This window comes from Hyperolius riggenbachi, chromosome 10 (assembly GCF_040937935.1).
Source record: "Hyperolius riggenbachi isolate aHypRig1 chromosome 10, aHypRig1.pri, whole genome shotgun sequence".
Taxonomy (NCBI): domain Eukaryota; kingdom Metazoa; phylum Chordata; class Amphibia; order Anura; family Hyperoliidae; genus Hyperolius; species Hyperolius riggenbachi.
The window spans coordinates 215021448-215036442 of record NC_090655.1 but is presented as its reverse complement, the minus strand read 5'-3'; the positions used below and the strand labels follow the sequence as shown (position 1 = coordinate 215036442).

The 14995-nt window shown below is 46.3% G+C and overlaps 1 protein-coding gene across 3 annotated transcripts in view; it reads left to right on the top strand.

Annotated features, from left to right (window-relative positions):
- The window catches only part of LOC137534504 (extracellular calcium-sensing receptor-like), a 42023-nt gene that overhangs the window by 22630 nt on the left and 4398 nt on the right, over positions 1-14995 (top strand). The gene's annotated exons all lie outside the window — the stretch shown is intronic.

Sequence of the window (14995 nt, the reverse complement as noted above, 5' to 3'; positions counted from 1 at the left end):
GAGCCACAAACAGTTAATCAGATTTGTTACATTGAGTTCAGCCATTCTGTTATTGGCAGGGTTCGCAAACGGGACACAGTTGGTCAATAGATGACTGGGATTAATATTCAGGAAAGTGGGTGGAACCTACAACAGCCAATCAAAATGCACCTATTGATTTTTAAGGGAAATATTGAAACTGCGGCCACTCTTACACTAATAATTGCAGAAGCCTCAAACCAGCTACAGTCGGTCATGAAGTGGCTGGGGTTCAAATCCACTAAAGGGGTGGAGCCACAAACAACCAATCAGATTACTTTACTGGATAAACTGCTTCCATTCACACAATTTTGATGGCAGAAACCCAAAAGCTTAAAACTTGGTTACTGGGTGACTGGGATTACTATTCAGAAAAGTGGGTGGAGACTTAAAAGAAAATCAAAATTCACCTGTTGATTTTCAAGGGGAATATTTAAATTTCTGCCATTCTTGCACTGTTAATGGCACAAGCCTCAAACCTGGTACAGTTGGTCATTGGGTCACTGGGGTTCAAATTCAGAAAAGGGGTGGAGCTACAAACAGCCAATCAGATTTGTTTTATCTCACTGGTAAATTACAAATTATTGATGCCACGGACCCCAGAGCTCACAAACTTGGTCATTGAGTGACTGTGTGTCAAGGTTACAGAAAGTGGGCGGAGTCAAAACCAAATTTCACTTGGAAAATATAGACTGCAGCCATTCTTACACTGTTAATGGCAGGGTTCTCAAACTTTGCCTAGATGGTCACTGTGTGGTCACTGGGTGACTGAGATTAATATTATGGGAAATGGGTGAAGCCTATAATAGCCAACCAAAATTCACCTGTTGATTTTCAAGGGGAATATTTGAATTGCTTCCATTTTTGCTCTGTTAATAACAGATGCCTCAAACCTGCTGCAGTTGGTCATTGGGTGACTGGGGTTCAATTGCCGGAGAGGGGCAGAGCCACAAACAGCTAATCTGATTTTTTTAATGTCTATGGGAATATAAAAATTATTGATGACAAAGACCCCAAAGCTCACAAACTTGGTCATTGAGTATTTGTGTGTTAGGGTTAGAAAAAGTGGCCGGAGCTAACACCAGCCAAATACATACTCGGGCAACGCCGATTCATCAGCTATTATTCATAAAAGTGGATGGAGCCTACAAAAGCCAAAATTCATCTATTGATTTTCAAGGGGAATATTTCATTACTGCCATTCTTGCACTGTTAATGGCACGAGCCCCAAACTGGGTACAGTTATTTATTGGGAGACTGGGGTTCAAATTCAGAAAAGGGGTGGAGACACAAACAGCCCATCAGATTTGTTTCATTTCAATGCAAATTATTGATGCCAAAGACTGCAAAGCTCACAAATTTGGTCAGTAAGTAATTAAGTAATTGTCTGTTACTGTTAGAAAAAGTAGGCAAAGCCAACACCAGCCAAATACATACCCAGGCAATGCTGGGTCATCAGTGGGTGGAGACAAATACAATTTTTACACTGTTAACTGTAGGGTTCTCAAACTTTGCACAGTTGGTCACTCGGTGACTGGGATTAATATTCATAAAAGAGGGTGGAGCCTACAAAAGCCAATCCAAATTCATTCATTGCCTTTCAAGGGGAATGTTCAATTGTTGCCATTCTTGCACTGTTAAGGACACAAGCTTAAAGGGACACTGTAGGGGGTCGGGGAAAATGAGTTGAACTTACCCAGGGCTTCTAATGGTCCCCCGCAGACATCCTGTGCCCGCGCAGCCACTCACTGATGCTCCGGCCCCACCTCCGGTTCACTTCTGGAATTTCAGACTTTAAAGTCTGAAAACCACTGCGCTTGCATTGCCGTGTCCTCCATCCCGCTGATGTCACCAGGAGCATACTGTGCAGGCCCAGTATGGTCTGTGCCTGTGCAGTACACTCCTGGTGACATCAGCAGGAGCGAGGACACGGCAACGCAGGCATAGTGGTTTTCAGACTTTAAAGTCTGAAATTCCAGAAGTGAACCCGGGCGGGGCTAGAGCATTGGTGAGTGGCTGCTCGGGCACAGGATGTATGTGGGGGGCCGTTAGAAGCCCCGGGTAAGTTCAACTCATTTTCCCCCGACCCCCCCTACAGTATCCCTTTAAAACCTGGTACAGTTGGTCATTGGGTGACTGGGGTTCAAATTTCAGAAAAGAGGGTTGAGCCACAGCCAATCAGATTTGTTTCATTTTAATGCAAACAATGCAAAGCTCACAAACTAAATCATTGTGTGTTAGGGTTAGAAAAGTGGGCGGAGCCAACACCAGCCAAATACATACCCGGGCAACGCCGGGCAATCAGCTAGTATATGTATATATATATATATATATATATATATATATATATACATATATATGTCTGAACTGATTCACACAGCAATAGCTGAAAGTGCATGCATTGAACAGAAAGATTGATTAAAGGTCCATCAAACACATAATTACTAAAAGTGCTAAATAATAATAAGCACTGTCAGGCATAGACTCACCCCCATCGCCAGCAACAGGACGAACGCTGCTCTCGCGGCTGACGTCATCGGGGCCCCGAACTTCCGGTCTGTCCCGGCGGCTCCAACCACCGCTCAGCGTCTCACTAGTAGCTTGTCCCAGCAGGGCAGGGCGACGCGCTCACGCACGGAGCGTCACGCAATTTATGCCCTGAGAAGAAGGCTCTCATGAGCAGCTTGCTGGGACACTAGCCGCCCCTTTGCTGACGTCATCTGGGGAGGGTGGGGATTGCTGAAAGGACAGACTGCATTTAAGCAGCAGACTGTCAGTACTCTGTGTCCGCTGTAGCGATCACACCTGTGTTAGCTCTCGGATCCACAGTATACATATATATTGGTTCCGCCAATATATAAGTACTGGAAGACCATACCATTGTGATTTATCTGTGCCTTTGACCTTTTGCCTGTTCTTGACCTTGCTCTTGCCTAATCCTTTTGTACTTCTGCCTATCTGATCTCCTGTTGCCAACCTTGCTATTTCTCTCGTTTCGTCTCTGAGCCTTGTGATACTGTACCTCGATATCCCTGATCATCTGTTGCCGAACCCCGGCCCGTTCCTAGACTCCGTCCTAGCTTCCTGATTCTGTACCTCGCTATATCTGATATTTTGTTGCCGAATTTTGCTTGTACCACTATTCTCCTCCAGCGGGCCCGTGCCGCTGAGCGGAAGTTGCTACTACCAGTGAGCCTCGCCACTGAATAGTGCATATTACTGTTGCACCAATCACTATACTCTTTGGGGTGGACAGAGGTTAGTTAATATATCGGATTATCGGTGAGACTGCAGCTCACTTATAATCGGGTATATATCTGTGTTCCGGCGATACTGCAGATCACCGGTAATCAGATACTCTCTGTGCCCACCGATCGTCACAGAACGTGACAGTACAGCGGACCATACAAGATGGATGCTCTGGTCCAGCAGGTTAACACTCTGACGACAGTCGTCACTCAATTAAACCAGACCGTTAAAGATCAGCAGGTCCAGCTTAATCGACTAGCAGAGGTTGTGCAAAACCTGCAAGCACCAGTTAATCCCGCTCCCATATTGCCTGTTGAACCCAAAATGCCGTTGCCCAAATTGTTTTCAGGAGAACGCTCCGATTTCCGCAATTTCCGGGATCGGTGTCAATCATATTTTCAAATGCGTCCCACTTCCTCTGGTTCTGAGTTGCAAAGGGTCACGCTCATAAAGACCCTTTTACAAGGAGATTCACAGACCTGGGCCTACAGTCTACCCTTGGGTCATGAGGCTCTTACCTCTGTGGAGAAATTTTTCGAAGCCATGGCGGTCGTGTATGACGATCCAGATACTTCCGCCACAGCTGAGAGGAGACTAAAAAGACTCAAACAGGGGCAGAACTCAGTGGAAACCTATGCTGCGGAATTCCGCAAATGGTCATTTTCCACCAGGTGGGAGGCGCAGTCTCTTTTGGATAGGTTCCTAACGGGGTTGTCTGATTCCGTGTCGGAATTAATGTTAAGTCATCCTGAACCTAGAACCTTAGATGAGGCCATAGGTCTTGCTATCAAGATAGACCGCAGAGTACGTTTTCACAGGTCGACCAGGCAGCGACCCATCATGCGTTCACAGCCTTCCACGAGTTTCTCTACTTCCTCTTCTACTGATGAGCCCATGCAGCTGGGTCACTCTAAGTTATCCGAGACAGAAAAATTAAGAAGGAGAAAGGAGGGTTTGTGCTTATATTGTGGGGACAAAGGTCATATCGCCGCTGTTTGTACCAAGAAGGCGGAAAACTTCTCCGCCTAGGGTTAGTCGGGGGTACTACCCTGGGCGAGAATTCTGTACCTCCAAAAGATAAAGTCTTATTCCCCATTTCCATTTCTTGGGACAAACAAGACATTGCACTGCAGGCTTTTGTTGATACGGGCGCTGCAGCCAATTTTATGGATTTTAACTTGGCACTTAAATTAGGTATACCAGTGGTTCCTCTTGAGAAACGTATTATAGTCACTGCTATTGACGATTCCCCATTACAGGATAGTCAACCTGTCTCTATCACCCCTGAATTAATCTGTACCGTTGGGGTTTTACATTGTGAAAAATTACGATTTTACCTTATCAGGATGCCATCTTGCTCGATTATATTGGGCCTTCCTTGGCTACGTCTACATTCTCCACAGATTGATTGGTCTTCTGGACAGTTGCTGTCTTGGTCATCCTACTGTCAGAAGCACTGTATATCTAAGTGTCCTCTTCGTTCTACTCACCTAACCCCTCAATGTTTACCTCAGCCTTATAGCTCATATGCCGATGTGTTTTGCCCACGATCTGCTGATTCACTACCACCTTACAGACCTTATGACTGCCCGATCGAGCTCAGACCAGGAACCATGCCCCCTAGAGGTCATCTTTATAATCTCACGGGACCCGAAAAGGTGGCTATGAGGGAGTACATCCAGGAGAACTTAGATAAGGGGTTCATTCGACCCTCTAGATCACCTGCGGGGGCAGGATTCTTCTTTGTGAAGAAAAAAGATGGGGGGCTGCGCCCCTGCATCGACTATCGAGCTCTTAATGCCATAACGATCAAAAACTGTTACCCACTCCCCCTGATTGATGACCTTTTTTCTCAGATCACAGGTGCCCAGATATTTACTAAATTAGATCTCAGGGGAGCTTACAATCTGGTCAGAATTAGACAGGGTGACGAATGGAAGACGGCATTTAACACTCAGGATGGGCATTACGAATACCTGGTCATGCCCTTTGGTCTGTGTAATGCCCCCGCTGTTTTCCAAGAATTAGTTAATGCCATTTTTAGGGAGGTGGTGGGGAAATTTGTGGTCGTCTATTTAGACGACATTCTGATCTTTTCTCACAATATCAGAGAACATAGGTCTCAGGTTCAGTATGTATTACAAAAGTTACGTGAGAATTCATTATATGCCAAGTTGGAGAAATGTTTGTTCGAAATCACTGAAGTTCCATTTCTTGGCTATATAATCTCCAGATCTGGGTTATCAATGGATAGTAGTAAAGTTGCAGCAGTTTTGAACTGGCCCCAACCAGTTGGTCTGAAAGCCTTACAACGTTTTCTGGGTTTTTCTAACTATTACAGGAAATTTAAAAAGGGGTATTCCGCGCTGGTAGCTCCCCTTACTGACATGACAAAAAAAGGGGCTAATGCTAGCAATTGGTCTCCCGAAGCCATTTCTGCTTTTTTAAGTCTAAAAACTGCCTTCTGTTCTGCTCCCATTTTGCACCATGTCGACTCTTCCAGGCCATTTATCGTGGAGGTAGACGCATCAGAGATTGGTGTTGGGGCGGTTTTGTCACAGTACTCCGGATCACAAGGAAGACTTCATCCTTGCGCATTTTTCTCGAAAAAATTTTCTGAGGCAGAGAGGAATTACGATATCGGGAACAGGGAATTATTGGCCATAAAATTGGCTTTTGAGGAGTGGCGACACTGGCTGGAGGGGGCGGAGCATGTTATTACGGTCTATACGGATCATAAGAACCTGGAATATCTGAAGGGGGCTAAGAGGTTAAGTCCCAGGCAGGCACGGTGGTCTTTATACTTTTCTAGGTTTGACTTCATCATCACGTTTAAACCTGGAAGCAAAAATATCAAGGCAGATGCTCTTTCCCGATGCTTTGACATAGAATCAGTACTGCCCTCCGAACCAGATCCAATTTTATCTGAGAAGGTTGTGTTAGCCAGTATAGAGACTATGGGGGATATTGCTTCTGTCCTGCTTCCCTACCAACAGGATAGTCCGGCAGGGAAACCGTCTGATCTCATGTTTGTGCCGTTACAGTTCAGATTACAGATACTTCAACTCTTTCATGCTCATAAGCTAGCTGGTCACCCTGGAGTGGCTCGAACTAGAGAGTTGTTGTCCAGAAGCGTCTGGTGGCCTTCGTGGAGGAGTGATGTTGAGGATTTTGTTGTTTCTTGTTCAGTATGCTCACGGAGTAAACCCTCACGTGTATCTCCGGTGGGTACCCTCCAACCTCTGCCTATACCCTCCGAGCCCTGGACTCATGTATCCATGGATTTCGTGGGAGAATTGCCTCCCTCGGACGGTAATACGGTAATTTGGGTCATTGTTGATCGATTCTCTAAAATAGCTCATTTTGTACCTCTGACGAAATTTCCCTCCGCTAAAGAACTTGCAGATCTTTTCGTGATCCACGTTCTTCGCCTTCACGGGGTTCCTGAGAACATAGTATCTGACAGGGGGGTGCAGTCCGTTTCAGAATTCTGGAGAGAATTTTGCAAGGCACTAGGGATCACCCTCTCTTTTTCATCTGGTTTTCACCCCCAGACTAATGGGCAAACTGAGAGAATGAATCAGTCCTTAGAACAGTATCTTCGATGTTATGTGGCAGACAATCAAACAGAGTGGGTTCAGTACTTACCATATTCCAAATTTGCCCATAATAATCTTCGGAGTTCTTCCTCGGGGTTTTCACCCTTTCAGATCGTCAATGGAAGGTCACCAAGGTTTTCACCACTCCCTGTCAGGACCTCACCTTTCCCTGCCTTGGAAGTCTGGCAAGAGACGCTAAGATCTCTTTGGAGGGAAGTAAATACTAATTTAAAGAAGACAGTTTTGTTCCAGAAACAACAAGCCGACCGAAGGCGTTCACTCGAGTGGGAGTTCTCTCCCGGAGATCTTGTCTGGATCTCTACTCGGCATATCGCCTTACGACAGCCTTCAGCGAAACTTGGACCTAAATTTATAGGTCCATATCCTATAGCCAAAAGGATCAATAGGGTATCTTATCAAGTGACATTACCTCAGTCAATGCGTGGAGTGAGAACATTTCATGTGTCTTTGCTGAAACCCGCAGTACATGTAGACCATGGTCCTCCTCCCGTGCTTGTTGACGGTGAACCTGAGTATGAGGTCGAGAGAATTCTAGATTCCCGGTTTTTTCGGAATTCTCTTCAGTATCTGGTTCATTGGAGAGGATATGGTCCTGAGGAGAGATCCTGGGTACCAGCACATCAATTTCATGCACAGGAACTCATACGGGAATTTCATGATGCACATCCTGATAGACCTTCATTGGCGCGTTCGGAGACCACGCCTCAGGGGAGGGGTAATGTCAGGCATAGACTCACCCCCATCGCCAGCAACAGGACGAACGCCGCTCTCGCGGCTGACGTCATCGGGGCCCCGAACTTCCGGTCTGTCCCGGCGGCTCCAACCACCGCTCAGCGTCTCACTAGTAGCTTGTCCCAGCAGGGCAGGGCGACGCGCTCACGCACGGAGCGTCACGCCCTTTATGCCCTGAGAAGAAGGCTCTCATGAGCAGCTTGCTGGGACACTAGCCGCCCCTTTGCTGACGTCATCTGGGGAGGGTGGGGATTGCTGAAAGGACAGACTGCATTTAAGCAGCAGACTGTCAGTACTCTGTGTCCGCTGTAGCGATCACACCTGTGTTAGCTCTCGGATCCACAGTATACATATATATTGGTTCCGCCAATATATAAGTACTGGAAGACCATACCATTGTGATTTATCTGTGCCTTTGACCTTTTGCCTGTTCTTGACCTTGCTCTTGCCTAATCCTTTTGTACTTCTGCCTATCTGATCTCCTGTTGCCAACCTTGCTATTTCTCTCGTTTCGTCTCTGAGCCTTGTGATACTCTACCTCGATATCCCTGATCATCTGTTGCCGAACCCCGGCTCGTTCCTAGACTCCGTCCTAGCTTCCTGATTCTGTACCTCGCTATATCTGATATTTTGTTGCCGAATTTTGCTTGTACCACTATTCTCCTCCAGCGGGCCCGTGCCGCTGGGCGGAAGTTGCTACTATCAGTGAGCCTCGCCACTGAATAGTGCATATTACTGTTGCACCAATCACTATACTCTTTGGGGTGGACAGAGGTTAGTTAATATATCGGATTATCGGTGAGACTGCAGCTCACTTATAATCGGGTATATATCTGTGTTCCGGCGATACTGCAGATCACCGGTAATCAGATACTCTCTGTGCCCACCGATCGTCACAGAACGTGACAAGCACTCAATTCTTGTTCCATCAATTGAAAAAGCCCCACCTACTTGATCGATGTATCTTAAATGTGTGATCGAATATTGGCCAATATGAATCTATCGGACATAAAGTTGTGTACTAGATTTTCATCCAATTTGATTTTTAATCGGATTTAATAATCAATCGAACAATAAAATCGACCAATGTATGGCCACCTTAACACATTACTGAGGCAAAGTGGAATGCACAGAGAAACACAGAAGTTAAACCCAAGATTTATTATTATTATTATTATTATTATTATTATTATTATTATTATTATTATTATTGATGGTCCGGCATTGCCCGGATATGTATTTGGCTGGTGTTGGCTCCGCCTACTTTTTCTAACCCTAACACACAATTACTCAAGAATGGCAGCAATGAAATATTCCCCTTGAAAATCAATAGGTGAATTTTGATTGTTTTTTGTAGGCTCCACCCACTTTTCTGAATATTAAACCCAGTCTCCCAGTCACCAACTGTGCAAAGTTTGAGAACCCTACCACTAACAGTGTAAGAATGGCTGCAGTTTACATTTTCCCAGTAAAATTTGTATTTGTTTCCCTCTATTGATGACTCAGCATTGCCTGGGTATGTCTTTGGCTGGTGTTGGCTGTGGCCACTTTTTCTAACCTTAACAAACAATTACTCAAAGACCAAGTTTTTGAGCTTTGTGGTCTTTGGCATCAATAATTTGCATTGAAATGAAACAAATCTGATTGGCTGTGGCCCCACCCCCTTTTCTGAATTTGAACCCCAGTCACCCAATGACCAACTGTACTAGGTTTGAGCCTTGTGCCAATAACAGTGCAAGAATGGCAACATTGAAATATTCCCCTTAAAAATCAATAGGTGAATTGTGATTGGTACATGGGTGGATTTGTAGGCTCCACCCATTTTTCTAAATATTAGTCCCAGTCACCCAGTGATCAACTGTGCAAAGTTTGAGAACCCTACTATTAACAGTGTAAGAATGGCTGCAGTTTTCCTTTTCGCAGTGAAATTTGTATTTGTCTCCGCCCACTTTTTTGTTATGGGGATAAAAAGTATACTATATGTTATTCCAGGCAATATACTATGTGTGTGCCAAATTTAATTCAAATTTGTTCAGCCATTGCTGCGGGATTGAGTAACAAACATCCAAAGTTTATAATTGGTAAGATACTGTACAGGTAGTTCCCGGGTTACGAACGCCCGACTTACGAACGACCCGCCGATACGAACGCCGCGACCATAACTCCGCCCCGTCGCATGACGTCACGCCCACCAGGGACTACCTGTTCTGGCCCGCTGAAAAAGAAGAATATGGGCAGCGGAAGGTAAATAGAGGCCTACTCACCTGATCCTCGGCGGTAGAAGGTGCCCTCATGGTGCCCGGAAGGTCCGCAGCCCATTCTCTCGCTACCTCCATTGTTCCCCGGCGGCTTCTGGCTTCACATGCGGCGCATAATGACGTAATTAGGAAGCACCGCCACTAGGGGGCTCTTCCTGATTACGTCATTATGCGCCGCATGTAAAGCCAGGAGCCGCCGGGGAACAATGGAGGTAGCGAGAGGATGGGCTGCGGACCTTCCGGGCATCACGAGGGCACCTTCTACCGCCGAGGATCAGGTGAGTAGGCCTCTATTTACCTTCCGTTGCCCATATCCTTCTTTTTCAGCGGGCCAGTACAGGTAGTCCTGACTAGTGTTGGGCGAACACCTGGATGTTCGGGTCCGTTCGCCGAACATGGGCCAAATGTTCGGCATGTTCGGCCTGAACCCAGAACTCCCCGAACATCCCGCTTTTGGGGGCCCTATGGGGTCGCAGGCATAAGGGGGGAGCATGCCCCGGTCACGGGGGGGGGGCGGAAATTCCCCCCACCCCCTCCGCTAGCGCTCCCCCCTCTGCCCGCTTCCCCATAAAAAAGTTTGATGAAAGTACCGGTGGCTGGCCTGGCAGTAGAGTGAGTGAGCAGGAGGAGTCCGGAGAGTGACGCGTTGAGGCCGGGCAGCGGGCGGTTCAGCGTTGTACCCTTGTGGTACTTCCGCCCTTTCTCTGACCTCACGTCCTCTACGTGATGACGCATACGAGGGTACGCGTGACGCGTACCCTCGTATGCAGAGGACGTGAGGTCAGAGAAAGGGCGGAAGTACCACAAGGGTACTACCGCTGAACCGCCCGCTGCCCGGCCTCAACGCGTCACTCTCCGGACTCCTCCTCCTCACTCACTCTACTGCCAGGCCAACCACCGGTACTTTCATCAAACTTTTTTATGGGGAAGCGGGCAGAGGGGGGAGCGCTAGCGGAGGGGGTGGGGGGAATTTCCGACCCCCCCCCCGCGACCGGGGCATGCTCCCCCTTTATGCCTGTGACCCCATAGGGGGGCAGTATTCGGCCGAACAGGGCCCTGTTCGGCCGAACAGGGGCCCTGTTCAGCCTGTTCGGCTGGGCATTGAGCTGTTCGGGTGAACCCGAACTAAAAAGGCCGAACACCATGAGGTGTTCGGCCGAACTCGAACATCACCCGAACAGGGTGATGTTCTGCAGAACCCGAACAGTGGCGAACACTGTTCGCCCAACACTAGTCCTGACTTACGAACTGATTCAGGTTAAGAACGAGTGGGCAGTCCCTACAGGACTACCTGTATATCCTACTAATATTATAAATGGGAAAGTTCGGGTGTTTGGATGTTTGAATGTTTGTTGCTCGATCACGCAAAAATGGCTGAACGGATTTGAATGAAATTTGTCACACACATAGTACATTACCTGGAATAAAGTATAGGATACTTTTTATTCCCATAAACAAAAAGTGGGCAGAGACAAATACAAATTTCACTGGGAAAATGTAAACTGCAGCCATTCTTATACTGTTAACCTCCCTGGCGGTTTAATTATTTTGCCAGGGAGGCTGCGGGAGGGTTTTTTTTAAATTAAAAAAAAAAAATATTTCATGCAGCCAACTGAAAGTTGGCTGCATGAAAGCCCACTAGAGGGCGCTCCGGAAGCGTACTTTCGATCGCCTCCGGCAATCGAAAGTAACAAGATAGGCCGCAATGAGCGGCCTATCTTGTTTCGCTTTCCTCGTCGCCATGGCGATGAGCGGAGTGACGTCATGGACGTCAGTCGACGTCCTGACGTCAGAGCCGCCCGATCCAGCCCCTAGCGCCGGCCGGAACTGTTTGTTCCGGCTGCGCTGGGCTCGGGTGGCTGGGGGGACCCTCTTTCGCCGCTGCACGCGGTGGATCGCCGCGGAGCGGCGGCGATCGGGCAGCACACGCGGCTGGCAAAGTGCCGGCTGCGTGTGCTGCTTTTTTCAGAACTCAAATCGGCCCAGCAGGGCCTGAGCGGCGACCTCCGGCAGCATACCCCGAGCTCAGCTCGGGATTACCGCCAAGGAGGTTAATGGTAGGGTTCTCAAACTTTGCACAGTTGGTCACTGGGTGACTGGGTGACTGGAATTAATGTTCAGAAAAGTGGGTGCAGCCTACAAACGCCAATCAAAATTCACCTATTGATTTTTTATTTTTTTTAAAGAGAATATTTATTGATTTTCAAGAACAAAAAAACAGTACATGAAGGATAAAAGGAATTTTTCCAGCAAGTATACAGAACTATGCTTAAGATACGTATACATATAGTAGTCAAAACTCACAGCAACTGTATGATATAACCCATATTCCCGTCTAGCCGAAGAGTATCTAGCGACTTTAGATCCATTGTAGATCTTGAATGGCCACATTAATGTCAAGGTTGGGGATTGTGGTTTCGGAAGAATCTACCCACTTGGACCATATTCTATCGAATTTTTTGAATTGGTTTCTTGACTGATACGTGATTTTATATAGAGGGAGGGCTGAGTTCACCAGTCTTTTCCAGTCTCTCAGGCATGGGGCTGTGGATAGTTTCCATTTCAGGGAGATGGCTTTCCTGGCGTAGAAGAGGAGAATTCTGGTGAGGGTCGCTTGCCTTTTGCTACAGGGAATGTCGCCTACAATTCCTAATAAGCATAGTTGGATGTCTAAAGCCACTGGTAGTTGGAGGGTGTCCCTTAGGAAATGTATGACCGATTTCCAATAGCCGTTAACTAGGGGGCAGTTCCACACACAATGAAGGAAGTTGGCATGGGGGGTTTTACATTTAAAACAGCAATCATTATGAGCTGGGCTCATTTTTGCTAGTCTTAGTGGTGTAATATATGCTTGGTTAATCCATTTAATGTTTATGAGCTTATCGTGCGAGGCAATAATATCTCTATTGAAAAATTCCGTGTGCTCCGCCCATTTTTCCTGGGTGAGACTAGGGTCATGGGATGACCAACGTTCTCTAAGGGCCAGGACCTTCCTGTCGTTCCCCTTAGAATTTAAGAAGTTATATAGAGTGGATATTTGTTTTGTAGGTTCATTTTTAAGTAGTATTTTCTCCAGCGCTGAAGGTTCGAGAGAAACTCCTGACAGGCCTAGCTGTGCTTGCATCGCGTGTCGCAATTGCAAGTAGCGGAAGAGGGAATGTCTGGGAAGACTAAATTCCGTACGTAGTGTATTAAAGTCTTTGAAGAGGCCTTCGGCATATAGTTGGGTTGCGTATTTGATGCCGTGCTTGTGCCAGAAAATTAAATCAGGGATTGTCAGAAGTTCCGGTAAATTAGGATTACCCCACAGGGGGGAGCTGAAGGAGACATAGGATAGGGGTTCCCCGAGGAGTTTGCGTGCTCTCCTGTAAGTTCTAATAGTGTTATATATAAGAGCTGTTCCCTCAGACCCGGCAGACACTTTGTATCTGTAAACCGCGCTGCAGAGGGACTCATAAGAGCCCGCTATATCTGCCTCTGTTGCCAGTGAAGCATTTGATCTGTCATTGCTAAGCCAGCTTTGAATAGGAACTAATTGGGCTGCCAGATGATAGATAAAGAAATTGGGTAGGGCTAGGCCTCCAAGTTCTGTAGGGAGTTGGAGCGTGGCCAGGGAGATACGAGGTGAGGATCCAGACCAGATAAAAGAAACTATTATGGAGTTTATCCTTTTAAAAATGGATTGTTGTATCCATATTGGGGACATTTGCATAATGTATAAGATTTTGGGGGCGATTACCATTTTGATAATGCATATTCTGCCACAAAGGTTTAGGGGCAAAGAGGACCACTTACGCAGTTTCGCCTCCACCTGTGTCAGAGTGGGGAGAAGGTTTATTTCCAGAAATGAGGAGATGTGACGTCTCACCCATACCCCCAAATATTTAAACTCTTCAGTGATTTGTAATTGTGAGGATTTAGTGATGATTTGGAGATCGAAGGTGTCGAGAGGGAATAAAATGGATTTGGACCAGTTGATAGATAGTCCAGAGATCCCATGAAATGTGTCATATATGCTTAGAGTGGCTTCTAGAGAGGGACCTGGATCTGCCAAGTAAACCAACATATCATCTGCATATAAAGATATGCGTTCCTGTGTCTTGTTTATTTTTAGGCCCTGGATATCAGGGCTGTTGCGAATGGCTTGGGCAAGGGGTTCAATGGCGATGGCGAAGAGGAGGGGGGATAGTGGGCAGCCCTGCCGCGTACCTCTAGCAATGAAGAAGAGGGGGGAAATTAAGGAGTTAATACGTATTTTGGCTCTGGGTCTATCATACAGAATTCGAAACCATCTCTGAAAAACAGGCCCACACCTATTGATTTTTAATTGCTGCCATTCTTGCACTGTTAATAGCACAGCAGGTCATTGGGTTATTGGGGTTCAAATTCGGAAACGGGGTGAAGCCACACAAAGCCAATCTGATTTATTTCATTTCAGGTAAATTATTGATGCCAAAGACCGCAAAGCTCACAAACTTGGTCATTGAGTAATTGTGTGTTAGGGTTAGAAAAAGTAACCACAGCCAGCAACCCCAGTCAAATACATACCCGGGCAACACTGGGTCAATAGTGGGTGGAGACAAATACAAATTTCACTGGGAAAATGTAAACTACAGCCATTCTTACACTGTTAATGGTGGGGTTCTCAAACTTTGCATAGTTGGTCAGTGGGTGGCTAGAATTAATGTTCAGAAAAGTGGGTGGGGCCTAAAAAAGCCAACGAAAATGCACCTATTATTTTTTAAGGGGAATATGTAATTGCTGCCATTCTCGCACTTTTAGTGGCACAAACCCCAAACCTGGTAAAATTGGTCATTGGTTGATTGGGGTTCAAATGTAGAAAAGGGGGTGGAGCCACAAACAGCCAACCAGGTTTGTTTCATTTCAATGCAAGTAATTGAGTCCAAAGACCACTAATCTAACAAACTTCGTCATTGAGTAATTGTGTGTTAGGGTTAGAAAAAGTGGGCAGAGTCAATACCAAATATATTTCCAGGCAACACTGGGCCATCAGCTAATATATATATATATATATATATATATATATATATATATATAGATGGATAGATAGATAGATAGATAGATAGAGAGAGAGAGAGAGAGAGAGAGAGAGAGAGA